Source organism: Schistocerca piceifrons, chromosome 10 (genome assembly GCF_021461385.2).
Source record: "Schistocerca piceifrons isolate TAMUIC-IGC-003096 chromosome 10, iqSchPice1.1, whole genome shotgun sequence".
Taxonomy (NCBI): Eukaryota; Metazoa; Arthropoda; class Insecta; order Orthoptera; family Acrididae; genus Schistocerca; species Schistocerca piceifrons.
The window spans coordinates 111,212,327-111,223,527 of record NC_060147.1 but is presented as its reverse complement, the minus strand read 5'-3'; the positions used below and the strand labels follow the sequence as shown (position 1 = coordinate 111,223,527).

Here is an 11,201-nt window from a genome sequence, read left to right as displayed (position 1 = left end):
CGAACTCGCATAAGATGAACCCGCGGTTAACGCGAAAAAAATATTGGTCCCGACAAGAATACATTAGTTCTTATGGTATGTTTTATCAGTTAACACGAATTTCGGTTAAGGTGAATTACGGGCTCTGTTTCAGTTCCTAGCGTAATTAAATTTCACTGTAACACAAACGTCCGACCTTAGAGTATTCTAAAGCGTATTTTTTTTTTCCGGAATGAATGTAGGTAATGTATCTACAAAGCTAATTATACTTATTGTTGACTCGTTTTTAACGTATTGTAGGTCGGTAGCGGCGACTATCACCTCAACAATGAGCGTATGCTGTACATTGTAAGACATTCAGTAATGTGTGCAGCAGCATTTAGGAATGTACTCAGTGCCAGATTTGACAGATGTTCTGTTAGTCGTAGCCGTAACGAGTTGGAATACTGAATAAAATTTCACTGAAGAGTCAAAGAAACTGGTACACCTGCCTAATATGGTGTATGGTTCAAAAATGTTTCAAATGGCGCTGAGCACTATGGGACTTAACATCTGTGGTCATCAGTCACCTAGAACTTAGAACTACTTAAACCTAACTAACCTAAGGACATCACACACATCCATGCCCGAGGCAGGATTTGAACCTGCGACCGTAGTGGTCACGTGGTTTCAAACTGAAGCGCCTAGAACTGCACGGCCACACCGGCCGGCTAAAAACTACAGTTACAACCGGTACCGCAGCACGCGAAAATGGCAAAGAGGAAACAGACAGCTCTAAATGTACAGTTAAAGCTTAAGATTAGTGCTCAGAGCCAATTTTGAAAGCTTAAGATTCTAGATGAAGTGGACTGTGGTACCAGGAAAACAGCAATTGCAGAACAGGTTGTAATACCTAAATGTACTTTATATACGATTATTAAGAATCGAGAAAAAATTATTAATGCTGCGGCATCAGGTTTTGGAAACAAATCTGAACGACTTCGTACCATCAAGTATGCAGACATCGAGACATTACTGCTAGAATGGTTCAATCATATGCATGCATCTAACATACCTTTAACTGGCCCTGTGATTCAGTCAAAAGCAAATGATATTGCTAACGATATGGGCATGGAAGACTTCCATTGTTCTGCTGGTTGGTTGTATCGGTACCAAAAGACACATTCAATTTCATCTGTATAAATTTGTGGAGAAGCAAATAAAGTTGACGAAGAAAGTGCGAACAGCTGGTTGCATGAATTCAATCGAGTGAGGGAATAGTATACCTCGTGTGATGTGTTTAACATGGATGAAACTGGATTTTTCTACAATCGTTTTCCAAATCACACCCTGGGGATAAAAGGTGATAAGTGTCACGGTGGAGCACGAAGCAAACAACGTGTGACTGTTGTACTGTGCTGTAATGCTGACGGCAGTGAGAAGTTTCGTCCCCGGGTTATTGGTAAATCCGAGAAACCACGTTGTTTTAAAAACATAGATATGGACACTTTACCTTGCATCTACTTTCACGACAAGTACGCTTGGATCGATGGCACATCATTTCGCAAGTGGCTTCTTCGTTTCAACAGTCGAATGGTTGCTCAAAATAGACATATTCTTCTTACATTCGACAGATGTACTGCCCATAACGTTCATGATCTGAACCTATCCAAAATAAAGATTCAGTTTTTTCCACCCAACGCCACAAGGTGTCTTCAGCCTTTGGACCAAGGCAAAATCTCTCTCAAAAAGAGAGCTTATCGTAAGCGACTTGTAAGAGCTGCAATTCGTGCTGCTGAAAACAACAGTGCAACCCCAGATTGGAATCTGCTTGACGCAATAAAAGCCATCGCAGCAGCCTGGAACTCAGTATCGCCGCATCATATAGGGAAGTGCTCTAACAGAGCTTGGATACATAGCAAACACTGAAGATGTCCACGAGTTAGAAGATGCCACTTCACCTGATGAATGGACAGTTCTGCAGGACGTTGTGAACCCTGGGATTAGTTTCGAAGAATTCATTAGTGTAGACGATGATGTTGCCGTATGTGCTTCTGTGGAATCGGATGTGCCAAAAGCTGTGAAGGAGGTGCAAGAAGGACCAACAGAAGAAAGTGAAGAGGAAGAGAATACAGATACCATTCGACTTACCCATCAGGAGATGTTTACAACCTTGGACTGTTTAGAACGGTTCGCTACAACAATCGACGTTACTACTTGCTTTACAGACGGTATCATTACAATTGGTTGAGAAATTACAAAATATTATCGTTCCCATGAACGTCAGCCAACCATGATCGAATTTTTTCCATGAAAGTAACGTACATAATTTGTGAGTACTTGGGTTATACATCACTTTATAGTGTTATAAGTCTACAATAACGTGATTGATAGTGCAGTGTATTACACATTAGTGTACTGCTGTACATGTATACTTATTAAAATCTGTGTTTTTCGCTTAATACGAATTTTTTTAACATGAACTCTTGATTTTTCGGTCCCTTCGGATTCGTATTAACGATGTTTTACTGTATATTGCAAGACTTCTCTTGCGACTTGAGTAATAAAGCATGTACCTCCCATGGGCACAGGCAGGCGTGACATATGTGGCAACGAATTCCGTTACAGACCTTGCCAGCAGCTTCTAGGCCTTTTGAAACCATGGCTTTATATATAATAACACCCTTTTCTCAGACACAGCAGGAAAACAAATATATCTTGTTGATTAGCAATCACTTTTCCCAGCACGTAGTGCTAGTGCCAATATGATGGCAAAGACTGTGGCAAAAGCATTTGTGAATCTCTTGGTACTACCTTTTCGTAGCCCTGACGGTGTATTGACGGACCAGAGTGCAAATATTATGTCCACATTATTTGTAAAAACGCTCAAACTGTAAGGAACCAAAAAATGGAGAATAAGCTGCTTCCACAAGCTAATGGCCATGTAATATACATCCAGAAGACAACTGTTCAAATGTTATCCTGTTAAGTGAATAAGGCACATAATGACTGGGTTCATTATCACCTATACATTCTGTCTGATAGCGGAATCCACGAGCGAACAAGGCATTCACCCTGCAAGGTAGTGTATTGTCATCCTATGAGTTCACCTTTTCAAATGGATAAATTACTCCTAGGTGTTGATCTGAAGAAAATAAAGAGCTTGGCACACCAGCTTAAAATGATTTAAAGGAAAGTTAAATGGAATAATTTGAAAACAACTTCTAAACAGGTGCAGAGACCCTATAAAGGAGCAGTACTGCCTCCATACCAACTGGGTGACTTGGTTTTGTCGTGGAACCCAGTGACTAAAAAGGGAAATTAAAGAAATTCTCTCTACATACCACAATCGCCTGCTGTATTTGTAGAACTGCTGACAGATAAAGCTTACACTATTAGAGGGGCACTAAAGAAGAAGAAACCTTCTCCCTCAACATGGTCCAGGTATACTCTACTGTTGCAACCCCCCCCCCTGCACCACCACCGAGCTTAGGGATTCTAATACGTCAGAAGGACTGAGAGGTATGGTTTAGGAGAGAGAGATGACTCACGCCGAAGCGCGCAGAGAAACACAGGCAAGTGTGTTGTTTATTTCATTACATCGAAGGTACACAGTGGGCCTTCTGCTGAACTGGGCAATGGTGCCGCACACCGCGCCGTGATGGAATCTACAGCGTAGGTGTCTGGTCCCCATCCTTTCGGATGTAGCGATCTATTCGCGTAGCTTGCAGTCTGTCGGACGATGCACCCAGGAAGCGGAGGCCAGCATCTTTCTCGCTCCTCGCGCCGGTGTAGCTCCAAGCTGCGGGCCGCCCGGCGGCGTCTATGACGCGCCTGTGCAGCGTAGTTAGGTTTAGCGGGTCTGCCCACGTTAGCTGAGTGGTCAGCATGGCGGAATGCCACGCCAAGGGGCCCGGGTGCCCTCGGCGCTCGAACTCCCCCGAATGGGGGACTCCCGGCCCACAATGCCATACGCTCATTTCCTTTTTTTTTTTTTTTTAATTTTTGGGGGCTGCTTGGCGACCGACATCCATCACTAAAAGGTCGTCGTGGTTGGCCTGCAACTTAAATAATCGTCATTCAATCTGGTTCTAGACACGGGCAAAATGGCGGCAGGACTGCCCGCTTCGAGCCTCCTGGCTCGCTTATTTATACAGTATGTCTTTTTCCTAAGCCTTTGACGTATTTCCTCTGGAGGGGACATTCCTCAGCCCACTTCGGCCGCTACACACAGGTCAGTATGCGCTGTTGTAACTGCAACGTATGCGTTCTTCGCAGCATGTTGGTGTCCCGTGGTGCCCTGATTACTTCACATTTGTGTAGTGTCTGCCGGGCCGTGCCTTCTGCCCTGCGACTGGTGTCATAAACCTGCCTCACTCACTCATTTGCAGAATATCAACATTGCCTGCGTCTATCACCTGATGTGTCAATCATTCCCTTAACTACTTACCTTCCAGCCATAGCTGCGCGAAATTTACTAGAATTTCCCGTATCCACACCTGTACATATTCGTGGCGCGGCATACCTCCTGCCTTCTGAGAAGATTCGTCCCGAACCACTAACATCGCCCTCCCACTCAACTACCTCAGTTCTAATAATTTACATATTGTGGACGATCTCCCAAATTCACCATACAGGACTTCCACTCACACTTTACTACTACCGTGTATCCCTTATCATACCTTTACACACTAATTAAGATCTCAAAACTAATTGCTTTCCCTACCAGTCCTGATCAACTATTCCACGGGTAATTGGTGTGTTGGCATGTCCACAGCCGGTGCCCTCTTGCGTCTTACCCAGACATACAGTATGCAAAACCCTGCTAGCAACAAGCCAGAACTGGTGTCCGATACGCTCACCAGTAATACTTCGTGTTCCTATTCTTCCCCGAAATTGTGTACATGCAGCCACATTTATTTCATCGAAATTCCCCCTTGCTGGAACTGTATTAAATTGTCCAAGGGCGGAAATACCTCTGGATTGAGTGCGTTATTTAAATACTTTCAACTCTGGACAGGTAATACCCACAGAGAACCTTCTGACCAATACAACTTATTCCGTGACACTGTCACGCCTGTGAGCGTAGCCAGAAGATGAAATCCCTTCCCGACTGCCTCACAAGTCGTGTCGTTCATAATCATTATGCTTTCCTGAAGCTCGAGTTTTTTCAGCCGTACCAGTCTGCCTCCTCCGTAGCAATACAACCATACATTTTCCACCGTGAATACGGAATGTAACCAATGAGTACCTACCCTCTGGAACTACGTTCGGGCTGGCAGAAGCTCCTTCCCACAACTCATCCCATTGACTTCCCCCCAGAAACAAACTTGCTTCACATGTCTGCATATCAGTCCGTACTTGACTACCTGGACGCTGGCCGCAGTGGCCGAGCGGTTCTAGGAGCTTCAGTCCGGAACCGCGCTGCTGCTACAGTCGCAGGTTCGAATCCTGCCTTGGCATGGATGCGTGTGATGTCCTTAGGTTAGTTAGGTTTAAGTAGTTCTAAGTCTAGGGGACTGATGACCTCAGATGTTAAGTCCCATAGTGCTTTGAGCCATTTGAACCATTTGCAACTTGGACAGATTACAAACTACTCTATCACCCCTTTCCTCTTTCCAAGAACGTACAGTCCATAGGTAGACAATATCAGTAATAATGACATGAAAAACAAACAACTCCCCCCCCCCCCCAAAAAAAAAGAAAAACAGCAAATATCCCCATGGCAAAAAGTACATACTCCCTGATATACTAAAACCAAAAAATAGAAAAACACCAAATTACAAGTATCCAACTTACTTACACGACGTTAACCTACACAGCATATCAAGCACCTTATGTTGTTCACCAGTTCCAGGTTTCTTCCCTTTACCCTTTGTAACTTTCACCTCCTGATTGGCTGCCGCTAACTTTGGTATCCCCTATACCATTCCTTTAAACGGTTTTATGCAACTGACGTGTATAACAGACGTTTATGTGGGGAAATGTATCTTAATGAAACTTCCTGGCAGATTAAAACTGTGTGCCCGACCGAGACTCGAACTCGGGACCTTTGCCTTTCGCGGGCAAGTGCTCTACCAACTGAGCTACCGAAGCACGACTCACGCCCGGTACTCACAGCTTTAGTTCTGCCAGTACCTCGTCTCCTACCTTACAAAGGCAAAGGTCCCGAGTTCGAGTCTTGGTCGGGCACACAGTTTTAATCTGCCAGGAAGTTTCATATCAGCACACACTCCGCTGCAGAGTGAAAATCTCATTCTGGAAACATTCCCCAGGCTGTGGCTAAGCCATGTCTCCGCAATATCCTTTCTTTCAGGAGTGCTAGTTCTGCAAGGTTCGCAGGAGAGCTTCTGTAAAGTTTGGAAGGTAGGAGACGAGGTACTGGCAGAAGTAAAGCTGTGAGTACCAGGCGTGAGTCGTGCTTCGGTAGCTCAGTTGGTAGAGCACTTGCCCGTGAAAGGCAAAGGTCCCGAGTTCGAGTCTCGGTCGGGCACACAGTTTTAATCTGCCAGGAAGTTTCATATCAGCGCACACTCCGCTGCAGAGTGAAAATCTCATTCTGGATGTATCTTAATGTTGACTGACTGGTGAGGTCATTTCCACGACACAGTATGGTCCCTGGTATTTTGTTAAAAATTTCTTCGTTTTCCACTTTGATGTATAGGGACTAGTGACCATTACCCCTTACCCCAAGCGATATTGCGGCAATTTGCCCAAGCGTGTGTTTATCTGTACCTGGCATTCCAGGGACGTCGTGTTTGCACATTCCTCCAAACTTCCCCAATTCTCCTGACAAACTTCCTCACCGACTCATCATCTGATCCTTATTTAGGAATCAAAATGTCAAAAGGAGATGGCATTTTCCTGCGGTACACCGCCACAAATGGTGACAAGCCTGTTGCGGAATGCACCTTCGAATTATAAGCACACAGTACATATGGTAAATAGGTATCTCACTCGTCATTTATGGAACCGACGTAATAGCTCAACATCTTTCCAAGTGTCTTGTGCACATTTCCATTCTCCCATTAGTCTGAGGATGAAACGGATTCGCCGTAACTTCTTTGTACACAACGCAGGGCATAGCTGCTTCGTTAAATCCGAGACAAAAGTCGTATCTTGGTCTGTAATTATGGTCTCATGCACCCCAAACTTTAACATCCAGTTGTTTACTAATGCCTGCGCTACAGTACTAGCCTGTGCGTCTGGCGTCGGTATCATTGCCAAAAATCGAGAAAAATGATCGATGATCTTCAGAACACATCTATTTCCTGCAGGTGTTTTATTAAATGACCCGAGGACATCCAACTCCAACATCGGTCCTCTGCGCGCATGGCACAGAGTCCTTCACATACAGCTCCACGTCGTTCTTCCTGTTTCTCCACCAAAACTGCTCTGCTACACGACTTTCCGTCGCCCACCATGACCTGACAACGTGTGGTCTTGAGCTTGCTGCCAAACTTCCTTCCGAAAACCCTCTTGAACCACCACATGTAGTCCACACCTCGTCATTGTACACGACAAACCGTCGTGCATACTGAAATGTGACTGTGACTTAAATACCTGGCACCCCTTACCCCCTTGCCTGTGCCTGCTGCCACTCTTCAATGCTCCTCTCTAGCGTACTTAACATTGCTACCCAGCGACTTAACCAATCTACGTTTGCGTTTAATCTCCCTCGCTTATGGATTGCCTCATATTCGAATTCACTAAGCTAAATTGCTCACAGTGATAATCCACTAGATGGATCTTTCAAACCAAGCAACCACTTCAATTAGGCATGATCAGTGATGACTTTAATCTTCCTATCACACAGACAGCACCGAAAATATGTAACACCATATATAACCGCCAATATCTCTTTCTCCGGGGTTGTGTAGCTACGCTCCAACTTGCTTAACTCCGTTGAAGCACAAGCTACTGGACTTTCCTGACCATCTACCATCTGTCCCAAAACAGAACCGATTACCTCATTTGAAGCATCATTCGAAAGGATAAACTCTTTCTCGAAATCCGGAAAAACCAGTACTGGATCTGAAATAACATTCCAGAATGAGATTTTCACTCTGCAGCAGACTGTGCACTGATATGAAACTTCCCGGCAAATTAAAACTGTGTGCCGAACCGAGACTCGAACTCGGGACTTTTGCCTTTCGTAGGCAAGTGTCCTACCATCTGAGCTACCCAATCACGACTCAGAACCCTCCTCTCCCCCCTCAGAGCTTCAATTCTGTCAGTACTTTGTCTCCCACCTTCCAAACGTCCTACTTTCTGTGAAGCTCGGAAGGTAGGAGACGAGATACTCGCAGAACTGAAGCTGTGAGGGTGGATTGTGGGTCGTGCTTGGGTAGCTCAGATGGTAGAGCACTTGCCCACAAAAGGCAAAGGTTCTGAATCCGAGTCTCGCTCCGGCACACAGTTTTAATCTGCCAGGAAGTTTCATATCAGCACACACTCCACTGCAGAGTGAAAAATCTCATTATGGAAACATCCCACAGACTGTGGCTAAGTCACGTCTCCGCAATATCGTTTCTTCCAAGAGTGCAAGTTCTGCAAGGTTCGCAGGAGAGCTTCTGTGAAGTTTGGAAGGTAGGAGACGAGGTACTGGCGGAATTGAAGCTGTGAGGGCGGTTCATGAGTCATGCTTCGGTGGCTCAGATGATAGAGCACTTGCCCGCAAAAGGCAAAGGTCCCGAGTTCGAGTCTCGGTTCAGCACACAATTTTAATTTGCCGGGAAGTTTCATATCAGTGCACACTCTGCTACCCAGGCACGGCCCATGTCTCACCCTCCCAGCTTCAATTCTGCGAGTACATTTGACGATGCCACTATGGCTGCAGTACATTAGGACTTGGTGTATGAAACAGATCTGATGATGGTCATTATAGACCGAAACCGGTAATATGTTAACAAAAAGTTTGTGACCATAGATGTAAAGTAAAGGAAACTTAATGAATTACCTGTTTATGGCATATTCTTTTACCTAAGCAAAGCTTTTGATGTAACTGATGATAATATTTTGTTGCAGAAACCAAATAATTAAGGAATTCAAGGCCTACCAAACAGATGGATCTGTTCTTATCTCTATGATCATCACTAAATTACTCAAGTAAAATACAAATATAAAGAAACACACAAGATTTCTTACTGTTATTCTAAACAAAAAAATCAGATGTGGAGTCTGTCAAGGCTCAGTTCTTGAGTTGATTGCCACCATTCTTTATGTTAAAGATCTAGAAGAAAAGATAACTAATGGGAACACAGTACCTTTTGCAGATGGTACATGTGATGAAGATAACCTACAATAAACAGCTGGAGTCATAATATGAAATTTAACACAATGGCCCAGAACTAACTGTACATATAATAAATTCTGAAAATCAGTGACAGTCAATTTCCAAGCTGCACAGAAACTCCACCCTGCAACACTAATTTCTAGAACTGATGGAAAAACACAGAAATTTTTTTTTTTGTATATGTATTCAGGAAACCTTGAAGTGAGAGATGTATCTTGTCATATTTCACATGTTACAGGAATAATAATTAATTCAAAATTTGAGTTTGTTACTCAAGTGATGAACCTTTTTTATGGTTGTATGTCACGTTTTAGTTAATTTTAAGAAAAGGTAATACACATTTAAATTGAAATCATAGATACTCATTTGATTTTTAGCGTTCTCCTCCAGCAAGATCTGGGGCATCTGTCTGCAAATCGCTGGCCTGGATAATTAATAGTGTGAATATGTTCTGTTATTAATGTAGATGACAACAGGTTTCAATTAAAATTTTCTGGCGTTTGTTACAATCACTGCTTTGCACAGAATAGATTTTAGATTCACAGAAATTTTAAAAGACTTGATAAAAATACGAGTTTTAGTGACATGTACGTTGACCAAATTTTGATGCATGTACAACAACCATGACTGCCTCTGCAGCTCTGCCTTTCAAAAATATCAACAACTCACAAAGCTAAAATATATTGATTCCATTTACTAAGCTAATTTAGGACTATCAGTACTGACATTTTGTCCCTTTACATTCATTAGTTGATTACAAATACATCTGCAAACTAGTACATTATTTTCTATGTCATGAAATGCAAGATTTTTACAGAAAATTATTTCTTACAAGTTGTTTAACAAAACAATAAACACATGGTTAATCGCCTAGTTAATCTGTTACAGCTGGAATGAGAAATAGACAAATTTTCAAAATCGGAAAGAAATGTTTAAAATGTTTTGGATTGGACTTTATTATTCAGTATTTAGTCATAAACATCCTGTACATAACAACATAATTAGTTTCATAGAAAATAGCTTATTTACAAAAAACAATATTATAATGTAACAAAATAGAGACTGCATTGAATTTCCCAATAGACAAAAGCCATTAATATTGATTTTAATCAGTTGCATCATTCAGTTCTCAAGTTATTGGGCAGTATGAAGTTTTGTTTAAGTTCTTTTAATTGTTAAAGAAAGTCGAAAGTTTCAATTGCAGAACCTTTGCTTATAAATATGAAAATAACTTAAATAGCAAAGAGCACAATTTTCTAATACAAAAATATTAGTTCTCAAAAATACATACTTTCCTTAAAATCCAGGTCATAATTAGAAACCAGTACCTAATTGAAAAGTGTATTTATTGAGAACATTCTTTTGTCAAACACTAACTTATAAATAGGTGCAAAGCGCACCAGTTCCATGTTTTGTCACTCTCTTGTTTTTGATGTATTCAGTTTCAGATTTTTGGCTGAGTCTGTGTATTGTCAGTGATGAATTCAGTTAGTCATTCATTCCTCCATTTGGAAGTCTTTTGTTATGTGAACATCTCATTCTCAATTTTGAAATATGACATGCTTTAGAAACTGGATGGAGGAGAATAAAAGTCAAGAAATTAGATGGTGAAAAGTGTCTCAATGATTCCAATAACAAACCCATCCACACAGTCAATGAAATGGAAATGAGCTGCAAATGATCTATAAGAGATACGTTTAGCATACATAAATATTTCATCCCATTTATAACTATATAGTGCGATAATAGTTTCTTATTTTGCCAAAAGTGCAGTTATAATAATGTTCAATTTTATGGTTATAACAATTAAGGAAAAATATATTAAAATATAGAGGAATGCTATGACATGTCTAGCTATTCTGGGAACGAATATTACAACAGCCAGCAACTGCCATTTCCTCATTGTTCAATGACTAACAGTGTAAGCAACCCAGAATTCATAACTTTT

The 11,201-nt window shown here is 42.1% G+C and overlaps 1 non-coding gene across 1 annotated transcript; it reads left to right on the top strand.

Annotated features, from left to right (window-relative positions):
* Nucleotides 1–6,377: 6,377 nt before the first annotated feature.
* Nucleotides 6,378–6,452, top strand: Trnas-uga. The gene has a single exon. It is a non-coding gene; the product is annotated as a tRNA-Ser (tRNA).
* Nucleotides 6,453–11,201: the final 4,749 nt, after the last annotated feature.